Below are 15,208 nucleotides of genomic sequence, written 5' to 3' on the forward strand. Positions count from 1 at the left end.
GTATATCTCCTGTATATCTCCTGAATGTTTCTGATTGAGTCTGATTATGTACAGTCCTATGTGCGTGTGTGTGTGTGTGTGTGTGCGTGTGTGTGTGTACTAGAGTTAGACTGATGTACTGATTGACTACTGTCTATGGGGAACCCTTAACCTGAATTAATTCCAATGCAACATTTTGGTCGGATTCCATGAATTTTTTGCATGAATGTTTTATTAGTGTTATTATGATCATCCAGGGATTTAATTGAGATTTTCAGTGGTCTAAATGCTGTTTCAGAGGCTTCTCCACCGTGTCAAGAATTAGAATTAGATAAACACGGGTATAATTGTAATTTTGGGGCATATTTGAAATGAAAACAGCTACATTTGAAGATGCTGAATATTGGCATAAAATATCCCCCATCGGCAGCTTCGGTCCAAAACTTTCAGTATCAGTGTTGGCCCCCAAAAACTCGTAGCGGCCAAACCCTTGTGTGCACATGTCGATCCTCATACAGTACATCAGCGTCCGCCAGGGTGGGAGTCAATTGACTTTCAACTCGATTAGTGCAGGAAGAAGATTTTCAGCAAAATGAAAAACTGGAAAGTAGAAATCTTTTCGCATACAACCAATCTATGAAGAAATCATTAAGAAATAGAAGGGCACTTGGAGAGCGCAGACCTCCGCCAAGGTTTGTGCTATTACAGTTTTTCACAATTGCTTACACACATTTTCTGAAACTGGGGCTCATTTTCTCAAAACTCTTAACACAAAACACAAAACCACTAACACAAAATGCAAAACTCCACAAATCACTGGCAAAATGAAACACTGCATTCAAAACCATTTTATCTCTTTTCAAAATGCTATTTTGCAGTAAAATGACACACAACCATCAAATGAATACATCTTTCTAACAACTGACTACACACTGATACGAATACACGGATAAAAACAGAAAAAAAAGGTTTTCTGTAAAAAAAAAAGCCATGTTCACACAGACCGGGTCGTCTCTCAGTTCTGCAGAAGGTCTAAAACATGATGTGATTGGTCATGGTACAAGAATATTTCTATTTTTCAATATGAAATGATACATTACTGTAACATTGGCCAACCATCACTGAGTAGCACAGGCCTACTGATGTGTAGGACTAATACTACTACTACTACTACTAGTACTACTACTACAGTATACTACAGTATAAAGAACAGTAGCATGGTGTAGAGTTTAGGCTACTTGCTTGTTCTCATTTCTGAATGTCTGGATGATGGAAGCAGCAGTGAAGCTCAGGTCGGTCTGGACTCTCTGCCCAGCCTCCCTCATGCTCAACCCATGTGGACCACATGGTGAACCAAAGTGACCCAGATCTCATCTGAGATAACTGTTCCTCTAGCTGTCACTGCAACATTGTTCTCAAAAACAAGAGAGCTCACCTGTGGCCTTTTTTTATAATGCTAAAGCTCTGATTTCTGAGTGAACAATTCAGATATTAGTGTTTATATGTGTGATGAGTGGATTAATTTAAGCATTTGGGATGGCAGTGCTTCCAAATGAACACATGTGATTTTAGTTTTTGAATGTTGTGCCTAAGGTAGAGAACGAGAGAAAACTACACATTATTGTGTGTAGTGTTTTGCAAAAAGTGTGACTGAGAATTGCAAACCGAGTGAAAAGCAGAAAATGTGCTTGTAGTTTTGCAGACTTGGTTTAGGGATTTGATACATGAGTTTCAGGTTTCAGTGATTGTGTCCGAAGTTCCAATTTTAGTGTGTAAACAATTGTGAAAAACTGTATTGCTTGTTCGTGAGTCGGATCCGGATCCGCTCCAAAACTTCCTTTTCCCATGCTACACCCTTCCACGAAGTTTCATGAAAATTAGGCCAGTAGTTTTTCCGTAATCCTGCTAACAGACAAACAAACAAACAAACAGCACTGAAAACATAACCTCCTTGGTGGAGGTGATGACCGCTCTTGTTTTGCATGTATGTATTCCATGTTGCATGCTGTGCATCCTCTGATGCATGTGTGCATCCTATGTTGCATGTTGTATATCCCTTGATGTGCATTGCATTACCCTCAATGTATGTAACCTGTGTTTTGTTTGTTGTGTCTCCCCTGCTGTGCATATAGCTATATCCCCAGTATCATGCATGTAAACTATGTTGCCTGTTGTGTATCCCATGCTGCATGTGTGTATCCTGTGTTACGTGTTATCTATCCCTTGATGTGTATTGTGAATTTCTTGATGCATGTGTTCATCCTATATTGGCTGTGTATCCAGTGTTGCATATTGTGTATCCCCTGTTGCATGTTCTGTGTCCCCTGTTGCATGTAATGAATCCTGTGTTGCACGCTGTGTATCCCCTGTTGCGTGTTATTTATCCCCTGTTGTGTGTTGTGTATCCTGTGTTGCATGCTGTGTGTCCCCCGTTGCATTTTAAATCCCTTAAAGTGTGTGTGAATTCCCCCGTTTCATTTTAAATCCCTAAAAGCGTGTGTGTCCCCCGTTGCATTGTAAACCCCTTAAAGCGTGTGTGTATCCCATGTCGCGTGTATTCCTTGTCTCTAAACACTCTATTGGCTGTGTCCATTCCATTCTCCCGCAGCCGGTCTGTGGATCGGGGGCAACAGGGCGAGCGCCTCTCCCTTGTGTTTGGATAATTGTGTTTTTGTATAAGCTGTCCAGCTGCATTACAGTAGCCAGGACCCAGTGTCCGCCCCGCTCTCATCACTACGGCTACTGGGGCTCGACGAAGTTGGCAGCTAACAGCGCTTCCAGCTCGCTGTGCTGATTCCGCCCATTGTCGCGAGCCGTAGCCGAAATTGCATCAGGTACAGCCAGAAGATCAGAGACATTCTCACCGGTCCCTTTATTCCGACTCCATATCCAGCAGAGAAATAACAAGTAAAGCCAGAGTGGAGAGGGAGGAGAAGGAGGCAGTTGGTCGGATGATTAGATCGTGATTGGGTGGGTGTTATGTCTTCTTGCGCCGCTGCGCCGATAAGACAGATAGGAGAGGCAGGGAGCTGGCAGATGGACAGACCCAAGACAAGGACAGGCAGATATACAAGCAGACAGACAAATAGAAAGGCAATCAGGAAGGTAGACAGACAGGCCGCAGTCACAACAGGCTGAGGCAGACAGAAAACAAAGACAGACGGAAGATGAAGTGAACAGAGAGAACAGACAGCCAGATAGAAAGATGAACAAATACAGACAGAGAGGCGGGGAGGTAGACAGAAAAATAGACAGTCAAAGAGATAGAGAACTGAAAAAAGCAGACAGAGAAGTAGGTGAAAAGGTAGGTGACAGACAGACCGACAGAGAAGCTAATCTAATGTGCTCTCGTCCAGCCGGCCTTGTGTGAGAGCGCGCTGATACGGGGCTTAGCCGAGGAGGATTTTCTCCCTTTAGTTTGGCTTTTCTGCTAAGTAGCATTGCGATACAATCAGCCACTGTACTGGGCGGCCCTGCGTACATATGGAATTCCATTAACCTTTCTGGCTTTGTTGGCTAAATGTCAGCATGGTGCATGAAATAGAATTGGTCATTGATTCAGAAGCAGGACAATTCTCCCACTCAGCTGTAGACATGTACCGTGCAGCCAGTTTGAATTTGTATTTTCCTCACTCGAGACGAACTACTGAGTAAAAGAAAGCAAAAAAATAAAGCTGTGGGGACCAGGGCTTCTGGAAAGATGGCTCGAATTAAATGTGTTCTCTAGAGCCAGAGATGGAGTAGAGCCCCAAACCCACCTAAACTCAGCTTACACAGCTTTTCATTTGCAAAATAGAGTTTACCCACCTGTTTAGCCTAACATAAATCATAAAAAATAGGAGTTTACAAAATAGTAAGTAATATCGAATGTTAACAATTTCTATGAAGTACATTTATAGGACATATAACAAACTATAAACATGATCAGAATGTCTTACAATATCTATAAAAACCTGTGATTTATAACATTTTATATGTATTTGCTTATGAATGTGAAAATAGGGTCTTTTAAGTTGGGGAAAAAAAAGCAATTAATGCTTTTCTCAAAGTAAAATAGATTTCTCTTTATATTGGTTTTTGTATTTGCTTTATGATGATCCCCGACGGGAAGCCCTACTTAACCCGCCGTTTTATTATTTTCCGTGTCATCACTGGTCATAACACACCGAGACGGTGTTGTCAATAGAAGGTGACAGTTAATTTCCAGCTCTATATTTATTTTTACTGCTGACAGATAGAGCGCAGACAATTTGACATAGCCATTTCCGGAAACATAATTGAAGAGTTTCTCTTCTAAAATGAGATATCCACCATTTTAAAAAGGTGACACATATCCGTATTAAACAATTCATTAGCCCGAAATGAAAACAATTTATGGTACGTTTTATGTTGCAGCAGAGAAAGTAACATTTACAGATACTGAATGATAAAATATACCCATCTAATGTTTACCCACCTTTTTTATTTGCGGAATAGAGTTTACACACATTGTTATGCCGACATAAACCTTAATGATAGGGCCATTTTAGGAGAAAAGCAGAATTAAATGTTTTTATTGGTGGTTGTTTGCCGTATGATAATCACGAACAGGAGGTTATAGTTTACCACTGTCTTATTTACCACTACAATTATTATGACAACACAAAAACGATAACAGAATACAAAATATTCCACAGATATTTAAAAAAAAAACCAGAATAATGAGATTCAGTTAACGATTTTTGGTGACACTTAACTCGAAGTGGTGCTCCTAATGCCAGTGCTTGAAGTGGAAAAAACGAAGTGCCGTTAAGTATTACATTCTGAATTTCTACAGCGAATTAAAGATACTAGGAGATATTGCTGATGTTCAAAACAAAAATTTATTTCATCAAGGAGACAACCATTTCAATTATTAGAGTCAATGGTCAATAATTGACCATCTATACTAGCTTTGGTGTGTGGTGCAATGAAGTCGTCAGGCCTGCAATGGAGAACTGTAAGTAGCTGGGGGGCGATGAAGACAAGGCGACTCCACATCTATCAGAGGAGACGTGGTGGTCTCTTGCTATTACTGGCACTCCATGTTGCCTATGGACTCACACAACAGACACAGACATGGACACGGATAGAAGAGGGAGTTAGACAGAAAAAACATTAGAGAGAAGCCTACTTATGCAGGTGGCAATGAATTCAGTCAAGAGATAGACTGCTGTGTTAGATTAACCAAATAGGCTATTCTAAAGAAACAGTAGAGAGTTAGGTTATATTATCTGGTTGAATATTTGATGGTAGCATAGATTCAGCAAGCACTAGACATTTTTGGACGAACACTGTTATTCATTTATTGTCAGGTTCTTTGACTGCTGTTTCATCAGCATCTCGCTAAAGATTTACATGTTAGGAAAGTTTGTCCACCGCCCAGAGAGTTCACTTGATGGTGACAGTTTCATAAAGTACCGAACCGTTGATTAGCCGTTCCATTCTCTCTCAGAGAGAGGACACCGAGCCAAACTGCATTTAAAATTCTGGCAAGTTTGTGTTGCCGTACTAACTGGCAAACGGACATACCTGGTAGACCATCACTTTAAGGCCCATTAAGAATCGCTAGGATCTCCTCTTCAATTCGGAACCCATCCAATACAACAAGAAACATTTATTTCAATAAATGTTTAACTTTTAGGAGTGGTTCGGTTCTTAATCCCTCATTCCTGAGACGTTACTGACGCTCTACTAGCTGCCGACAGGGAGTAGCAGGCAGGCGAGAGCGGAACAGGTGATCCGGTTTCCGTCACGCCATGCCCCCTGGGTAATGTAGTTTATTTAGGGCCATGAATCGCCCAGAGATCCTGATTGGGAGAGGGCAGAAAAGAGTACCGGCAGCGTTTGAGAAGTACCGGTGCAACGCATTATAACACATTATAAGGCATCATCAGAGCATTATAAGCACATTGCGAGTGCATGATAATAAATCTAATCAGAGTATGAGATAGTAAACACTGTATGTAAAAGATTTAGGACGTTGAATATTTCATACACCTTCCGATTAAACATTCACTGTTTTCAAATCGGCATCTGATCCTGAATATATGAGCTCCACGTCCCCATTGGGCTCATTTGTAGAAGTTCAGTACTGATGATTTTGGGGGGGGGGGGGGGGGGGGGGGGGGTAGTAATATATAAGAGCTCGGATGCTAAAACAATAAAGCGCAGTAACAATCCTGTAGCTTAGGAGGTCAGTGAATCGATGTGCAGGGATTACATGGTGCGATGTGGATGTCGATAGGTCAAGAGACATACTCACTAATGAAGCTGAGTTATGACTCACTCCCCTGGCTTCTGGCCAGGTACTGCGCTCTCTCTCATTATTACTACTTCTTCATAATTTATTTTTCTCTCTTTCTTTCTCTCTTTTGTTTCGTTCTTTTGTTCTTTCTTTCGTTCTCCAGCTATCTAGTCCTGTCTTTCTTTCTTTCTTTTTCTCTCTTTCTTGCTTGCTTTTTCTTTTCTTTCTTTCTCCAGCTATCTATTCCCCTCTCCCTCTCATCCTTTGTCTTACTCTTGCATCAGAATCGACCCTCCTCCCACCTCGCTTTCTCACTCCATACTCTCTCCCCCTCTTTGTTTTTCTCCCTCTCTTCTCTCTCTCTGCCAGTGCTCTCAGGTTGCTCGTAACCAAATCTCAGGGTTCTCCATTTCCTTCCTGCTAATACCCTCCTAATGCCCCCCCCGCACACACTCTCACACACAACATAACACACACTCTCAGCTAGCCTCCGTGCATAGTCCCACATTGCACAGCCTCCAGATCGAAGCAAAGAGAAAAACGGGGGTGGGGGGGGGGGGGGGAGGAGGAATCAAAGAGCATAAACAGTCCAGATTTCTGCAGCGACACTTCGTCATGTCTGTGAAAAATAAAGCGCTGTCGTCTCAATGTCATTCATCCCTGCCAAAGACCTGTTCCTATGACAACTGACGAAAAAAATGGCTCTCTAAAAGGTGTTGCAAAATTACAGCTATTTCTACTCCGTTCCGCAAAAGTAAAGGTGAAAACTCTTATCGATCTTCTGTACCTTACGTAAGGATTCGGGATGTTATGTTTTCTCAACCAGACGACAGGGTATATGTCTCAGCGTACTGCGAAGACACAATAATGTGCCACAGTTGTAGCTGTTTGACGTACTCCTTGGAGAGGATTGTATTTGTTCCGGTAATCCACATAATAATGTCCGAAATTGCAGCTTTTAGGCTTGGCATTATAACCACTCTCTCGTCGGGCACTTTGCGCCCCAAAACACTGTAATTCTCAGCCATCAGCGCACGACAAGTTTCTCTTAATTCTCAGCCTTTCCCTTCACTCATCCACTCAGCTGCTTTTTTTCAGGGACTGCTCACACAAACACCTGCCAGGGTGGCGTCAGAGTGGCTGAAATGCGCCTGCCTATTAGTCATGACCTGTGTGTGTGTGTGTGTGTGGTGGTGGGGTGAGGGGGGGGGGGGGGGGGGGGGGGGGGAGCGTAGTGTGAGTGTTTGCGAGAGAGACTGTGTTACATTGTGTGTGTGTGTGTGTCTATGCGTGTGTATTATCCCGTGCTTAGTTTGCCTGTGTGAAGGCATGCTTTGAAAGGAAGAAAGACAGCAATAAAAATAAAAACATAAGAGAACTAAAAGAGAAGCAGAGAGATACAGGGAGAGAACGAAATTGCCTGCTGAGTTGCGAGCTTTGATGTGTGACACCATTAAAAGTGAACACAACTACCACGTCCTCCAAACATCCAACCCCGAATAACCTCCTCACAGCATAGCGCTAAACAACATGGAATTTGTTGTATTCACACGGCGGCCATATTTGATTTACATTGCTCTTTGGAGAAAAAAATAACATGTACTCCAAAATGATCTACTATCCTCATTGTGGGGGGATGAGCAGAGCTGGAGAAGGTCCAAATCATTCATGCTGTTGATTCATAACGTTAGCTAATGTTAGCAGTCAGCTACTTCATGTGGTTAATGTTATATTTATCTCCAAACCAGCTTTAACAGTATCCGTTTTAACCAGCTAAAGTCTTGCTAAAGATGTTAGCTAGCAGAAACAGCTAACAAACAATTTGCCTGTAAACAGAGTTCCCACTGCTCATGGAATTTCTTCAATATCATGGAATTTTGAGAGGTATTCCAGACAGGGAAGTCAGAGAATACTGGGGAATTTTACAAATTGGGTAACGTTACAGGAATAAGAGTGTATAATACAACTTGTGCCACACATTTGTTGCATTAGACGGTGGTCTAATGACAACACAATAACGAAGGATGGATTTGCTGTATATTTTGAAGTTTTTGTCCAAAGGCCCTTGAGTTTGCCTCTGCTTCCATCTCATGTCTTCTGGGTAGAGTTTCCCATCTCAGTGGTGTTTGCTGTAAATCAAATATGACTGGTGTGTGAATAAAGCATATTCCCCTTATTTCTTACTTGGAAATTCACCTGCAGACCTAGAGACTGTATTATAGCGACCCTAAAGCACAGCGCTGTCCTGAGAAGGCAGCGTTAAGTACTCAGGCTCGCAGGAATCCCAATCGTCCCACGGTTCAACGCCTCATCTTCCTTTTACACTTGCAAAGTTAATGTGCTGTAGATGAAATGAATAGATCTCTCATGGAAGGCTAGAGAAGGCTGACAGCTCCAGGTTCCAAAAACCTGTCGCATACTAAAGCCCAGACTAGTGGGTTCAGAATCAGTTTACAGGTAATCGTTAAGTACAAGTGAATGTACACAAATTTGTCTTGGTGTTACTGATACGGAGACATCAGTGACACCAAGATGACACCAAGACATATGATGGACAGCAGCATCTCTCTCTATATATATATCTATACAGTATACATATATGTATTTCAATCAGGAGAGACTAGGATGAATGCTCAAATGAAAAACTTTATTCATGACATGAAACATGATGGAAACTTTGGCATAAGCTCCATGGACGAACTCCTCCCATTCGTGAAGTTAGGAGTACATCCGGGATGGATGTAGGAATTAGGATGTCCCCCTGGACAGTTCCTCTGGGACCTGGACATTGGTGGTGATGGGGTGGAGGAGGGACAAAGGTAAGCACAGCGACTGGAATGACAGCAGCATACAGCATAGATCTGAGAGAAGGGCAATAGCATAGTAGGTGACGTGTATATACTCCCATCACTTAGACGATTGGCTCTTTGAAAAAGAGAGGGAAGTGACGGCTAACTCTGATTGGTTCTCTGAAAAAAGAGGGAAAGTGTTCGCCAACTCTGATTGGGTAAAGAGAGAGCGTGAATGAATGAAAGATAGGTAGTCTTCCTGATTGAAATTGCGTAATACTTCACGAACCAGTGTCACCCAACTTCTAACTTCTTTGTTTACATAGTAGTTCTCAAGATGAAAAGGTAGAAACCCATTTCAATGCAAAGGCTAAAAATTAATTGATTGCTCAGTAAGTGCAAAACAGTAAGACTCATAAAGAGCAAAATGGAACACAGTGATGGGCTTCTATTCCACATGGAGGGTAAACAACATGCTTCATGCTTGTATGTAGGCAGCATTTACATAGTGGTTGAATGGATGTAAGATATTTTTACACTCTAAAATGTATTGTTTGAGGTTTTGATACATGGACTGACAATGATGGTTACATGAGTGTTACATGTATTTTGAGATAATAATAGGTTGGCTTACGTTTTTAATGTTTATGAACACTCAAAGGTTTCTTAACAAAGGGTTAAGAAACTTCTAAAAACCTCAGTATCAATTCACGAGTCAATCTCTGTCTAATAGCATATGGGAAAATACTTATAGTTGGTTTTGTTTTAGATCGCTCTAGATTTGCTTGTGATCCGACCTGCATTTTGAGTTGAGAAAGTTCATTTTAAACTTATTTGCCATCTGCAAGACAAACTCTCCCAGAAGATGCAGCAATGCCCCCAAATTTCTCGAATCAATTCCCGGGTCTGTCCTCTGCCTGCTTGGCTCGAGCTCAGCCGGCCCCGGTCGCCCTCCCAGGCCAGCGGGACTGATGGGGAACAATGCACAATAGAGTGCCGACTTGATTTCCTATTACCTGTGTTGGAGAAACTCTTTTGTCTGCGGATGGGCGCTATAATGGAGTGTAATGAGAGAATTGAGGTGTTTGCCGAGGAGTAGTGCAGTGCAACAAGAGGGCCAATCTCTTCTCTCTAAATGTGTTTGTGTTTGCCCAAGCCCGTTTCCTCTTTCTGTCAGCCCCTAATAGTGTCAACATTCCCTGACACTTCAAGAGATAGCCAGGGAGAGAGGGAGAAAGTGTGTGTGTGTGGAAGTTTGTGTGTGTTTCATGCACAAACGTAGTTAGTGTGAGTGTGTCTCTGCTTGAAAGTGAGTGAGAGAAAGCGTGTGTGCGTACAAGTGTTTGCAAGTTAGTGTGTGTGTTTGTATGTGTGTGTGTGTGTTACTTTAATTTTTCTGCTCTTCCCCCCCTCTATCTGTCTCTCTCTAAGATCTAACCACATTTTTTAATCTCTTCCTCTTTTCCCCCCACCATCTCTCTCCTGTCCGTCTCTCTCTCTCTCTTCCCTGCCTATATCCCTCTATCTCTCTCTCTCTCTCTCTCCCCGCCCTCCTGAATGCTCCTGTGGGGCTTCGCTGGGTGTATCTTTCCTGTTTCCCTCGCCCACATCCAATGCAATTTTCTCTTTATCAACATTTGATTTCCACAGAGTGAGTCGTCCTCTGTGCGGAGAGAGCAACAAGAGAGACAGAGGGAGGGCGAAAACATTGAGAAATGGTGTTTATCTAACTTCCCCCTCCCCTCGTCCCCTATCTGCAATTGCTCTTTATCTCCCTACTCCTCTTCTCTCTCTCTCTCTCTCTCTCTCACTATCGCCATACGTGGCCCTGTTTGATACCAGACATGGCCATCAGCTTGTATCGCTGTCCCAGAGCGTCGGGCAATTTGATCCTCCGCATTTTTTTCTCATTCTTCTGCTTCTTTTTAGTATTAAGGTCTATTTGCCATCCTTGATTGGCTTAAGCGAGCTGACCCCCCCCCCCCACACACACACACACACACACACACTCAGAGCAAAGCGTCGGCCCTCTTTGGCAAAAAAATAAATAAATAAAAAATATCCCTCGCTCATTTTGCTCCCACGCAAACGCCCATTGTGACAAATTCATAATTCAAAGTCCTTTTAATGATGTGATTAAAAAGTCATTTTGAGCTTCTTTCTAATCCCCCCCCCCCACTCCTCATGCACATACACACACATATACTCACACACTCTTGCTCTCTATCCTTCCTTCCCACCCTTTTCATTTTGTCTGCGGAGTGAAACTTTCTAATTTGTTCTTAATGAAGGCTCGTAATGAGCACCCCCCACCCCCCCTTGTTTTTGCTTCTCTCCTGAGCGGCTTTGATCTTTTAGGGCGCCTCGGATAATTTGTTGTCCTGTGTTCGTGGGGCTTGGAGACGGATCCATCGCAGCTTGTTGCGTAACGAAGCCTTCTGGGAGAGCGTCTAATGGAGGCCGAGTGGCACGGCGGACGCTGTTCCAGGCTTATTATGAATCAGGGCCACAACCTCTGTGTGGATGAATGTGTGTGTGTGTCTATGCGTGTGTGTGTGTGTGCCTTTTGGATGCAAAATAAATACAGTAATAATAATAATAATGTATTATACTGTTGGAAATGTGGTAACGCTGTCAGATAATATATGAGAACACATTGAACAAAAACATTCAAAAGTGAGGCAATTCATATATTACAGCTGACTAGCGCTATGCTGGTGTGTGTGTGTGTGTGTGTGTGTGTGTGTGCGGTGGCCAGGGTCAGGCCCCAGGGTTGTACGAAGCTGACAAACTCAGGAACAGGGCTCATTTTTTAGGCTGGGAAATTCCTCCGCTCCCCTTCTCACAACCAGCCTTCTGTCGCTCACTAAGTGTGTGTGTGTGTGTGTGTGTATAAACGTGTACAAACGTGTGCACTTATATCTAAGGTAGCTTCTATCCTTGTATGGTACACTTGTATCTGTGTTTCTGTGTCTATCTCCCTGTATCTGTGTATGTGTGTGTGTGTGTGTGTGTGTGTCTGTCTGTCTGTGTGCGTGTGCGCGTGTGTGTGTGCCTGTTGAGACAGACAGATCCGTGGGCACAGTAGCTATTATGGAGCCGACACAGCCAGGGCGCTCCATTAATAAAACAGGCAGAAGCAGAGGCAGTCGGAGGTTGGTCCCTGGATAGCTGGCCTGGCTTTTTCCACTGTGTGTGTGTGTGTGTGTGTGTGTGTGTGTGTGTGTGTGTAAAAAAAAGCAGATCTGTCATTGAGGGAAGACCACAATGGGTTGGTTAGAATAATACGGTTACAGCAACCCCCCACTATCTGCACCACCCTTCAGTCCCTGTGTGGTCCTCTGACTCATCGCACACACACACACACACACACACAGTGACTGGGCATTGCCCCTGGCCCACAGATGTGTGTGTGTATATGTGTATATCTAAAGAAAGGTTGTGGTTTGTAAATGTGTGTGTGTGTGTGGTGGGAAGGTCTGTGCGGGGGCGTCAAGGTGAACGGTGGATGTGTGTGTGTGTGTGTGTGTGTGCGCTTGTGTGGGTGTGCGCTTGTGTGGGTGTGCATGTGTGAGGCGGACAGCTGTGTGAATGTGTGTTTCCTGCATCCAGCCTTGCCGAGGGGTTAAAATAAGATGAAGCAGGAAAGGGATGAGGAAACAATTCATCCTGCTGGATGTGGTGCACACACACACACACACTTCACACACACACACACCCACACACACACACACACACACACACAAACAGAGAGACATCCACATACATAATCACAAAGAAATGTGTTTCTGCCTATACAGTATGAACAAACAAACAGTGGCACACACATACTGCACACACACACACACACACACACTGCTCAGTCACTTTGACTTTCAACTCCCCCCCCCCCCCCCCCCCCCCAGCCCCCCCCACTGCCAAAAAAATGTAGCAACTTGTCCAACATAAGAGGTGAGTGGCGGGCCGTGATGGAGCACTGCAAAACAACGCCATTAAAATGAATGGTCAGGCCGTCACGGCATCAATTACACTGACAGCCTCTCTCTCTCTCTCTCTCTCTCTCTCTCTCTCTCTCTCTCATATCAAGCTCACTTTATTTCTCCTCCATCCAAACTCTATCGCTCATTCTCCACCTCCTTCCAGCTCCCCATAGGCTCTCTCTCTCTCTCTTTAGCTTATCCTCTGTGGCTCGCTCATTATCTCTCTCAAGCAATTGTTCTCTCTCTCTCTGATCTATACTTGTAACTCTCTCTCTCTCTCCCTGGATCTATCATTCTCTCTCTGATCAATCCCTCCTCTCTCTTTTTCCTCTCTCCAGCTCTAGGTATTTCTCTCTCTCTCTCTCTCTCTCTCTCTCTCTTTCTCTCTGTATTTCTGACATGGCCATTTGGCTTCAGACATGACTAATCGCTATCGCAGCTTATCAGACTGCTGCTCTGGCCCCCACTGCTCTCGTCAGGCCTGCCCGCTGTGTGTGTGTGTGTGTGTGTGTGTGTGTGCGTGTGCCGCTGTGCATGTGTGTTGGGCGGTGGGAAATAGGTTCAGTCATGGTCAGAGTGACGGTGCCAAACCTAAACACAGGATTTAGAAATGAGGGGCCTGTTAGGAGCACCTGGGGCCAGCTGTTGCTCCTCTTTGTCTCTCTCTCTCTCTCTCCCTCTCTCTCCCTCTCTCTCACCAGACATCCCATCCTGGGGAGTGTAACAGTTGTGGCTTTTGCACGCAGCATGATGTGGTAAGCAGCACAATGTGTGTGTGTGTGTGTGTGTGTCAGTGACCTAGATGCAGGGAGCCGGGGCTGACCATTTCCTGTGTTTGTTTTCTTGTCATTAGCGGTGCGGCGAGGGGAAAGGCAGCTCCTACACCGGTCAGTCGGTTGGTGAAGTTTGGGGCAGTTCAGATAAAGCCCCGTTCTGACAGGGTTACAATTAGAGGGTAATGAAAGCAATAACACATTAGCAACGCTCCTCCGTTAATTTACTCATCACTCTGGATGAGTTTTGGCCATTCAGACAAAGCCTGCTAGCTACTTCTGAAACAAATTAAATGGGTTTCACAAATTCAATCCTGGTTATCCTGCAGTTAGAATACTTACCTGTAGCTGTCATTGCAACAGTCAGCAGCTTGCAGGGTGTAGCTCTCCTGATGGACTTTAACTTCTGCCTTCATGACCACATTCATTTGGAGACATTACTGTAAACAAACAAGACCATCACTGAGAAGATTGGCAGCCTCTATCAGCCTCTACACTGCTTTTTACATTGTGTGCCACCGGGTCAGATTTTGCGGGACACTTGCTGGATTGCTTTACAGCACAAATGGACATTGCTTTATGGCACAAAACGTCAACTTCACGTTAGCTAACCTTGCCAAAATACATATTGGCTTCATCAAGAGCTGTTTTCAGTTCTTATCCTTCTTCTTGCTCTTCAAAACAAATGCATGTGGAGTGACGTCAAGTTTCTGGGTTGCCAGTCAGGTCTCAGTCTCAACCCTGACAAATGTTAATTATAAGTTTGCATAGTCAAACCCACATAAAGGATGCATATTTAAGGTTCATAATCAATAAGTTCACATTATACACCCTGGTGACACTGTATGATAATGCAAAATATTTCACAAAATAACCACATTGAAGCAAAGATACATTTTTAGTTCAGTATATTCAGTTCAAGGCGATTCAGGAGAGTGAGCCAAAGAGTGAGAGAAAGAGTCCAAGTGGCTCAGAACAAAACAAAAGAATAATTACAAAAAGAACTCTTTGTCAAGCAGTAATTCAGTTCGATCCAGTTCAATTCAGTTTAGTTCAACTAAAAATATTCCTTCCCAAAAATGAAAATAAAAGGGATCTACTCACTCATTGTTCAGTCAGGTAGTCAGTCAGTCAAATGGGTCAGTCGGCCTATGCAGCCTTTATGTCGCAGAGCCTCCGACCAGGACTCCTCCGGCAAGATAAGCCACACACAGCCCCGCTTGTCCTCCAGCACGATCGGACACACATTGAATGCACTAAATGTGTTTTTTCTCTCTACGGGATGTCCTAGCCACTTCCCTGTAGACAGACGCTACTCTCCTGCTGTCGGGAATCACTCTCTGCCACCCCGTGAGTAGTACGTCATTTCATTCATAAAATTCCGATAACCCGCGCTTAGCAGGAAACAGCGAATCAGAAGAA

The 15,208-nt window shown here is 43.7% G+C and overlaps 1 long non-coding RNA gene across 2 annotated transcripts; it reads right to left on the minus strand.

Annotated features, from left to right (window-relative positions):
* Nucleotides 1-8,870: 8,870 nt before the first annotated feature.
* On the minus strand, nt 8,871-14,970 carry LOC144539629 (uncharacterized). 2 transcript variants are annotated; one of them, XR_013505061.1, is made up of 3 exons: nt 14,891-14,970; nt 14,129-14,226; nt 8,871-9,076 (listed from the first exon to the last, which is right to left on the minus strand). It is a non-coding gene; the product is annotated as an uncharacterized LOC144539629 (long non-coding RNA). The 2 variants fall into 2 exon arrangements; XR_013505060.1 differs by lacking the exon at nt 14,891-14,970 and having other exon boundaries at nt 14,129-14,403.
* Nucleotides 14,971-15,208: the final 238 nt, after the last annotated feature.

The sequence above is a fragment of the Centroberyx gerrardi genome, chromosome 8, assembly GCF_048128805.1.
Source record: "Centroberyx gerrardi isolate f3 chromosome 8, fCenGer3.hap1.cur.20231027, whole genome shotgun sequence".
Lineage (NCBI taxonomy): Eukaryota > Metazoa > Chordata > Actinopteri > Beryciformes > Berycidae > Centroberyx > Centroberyx gerrardi.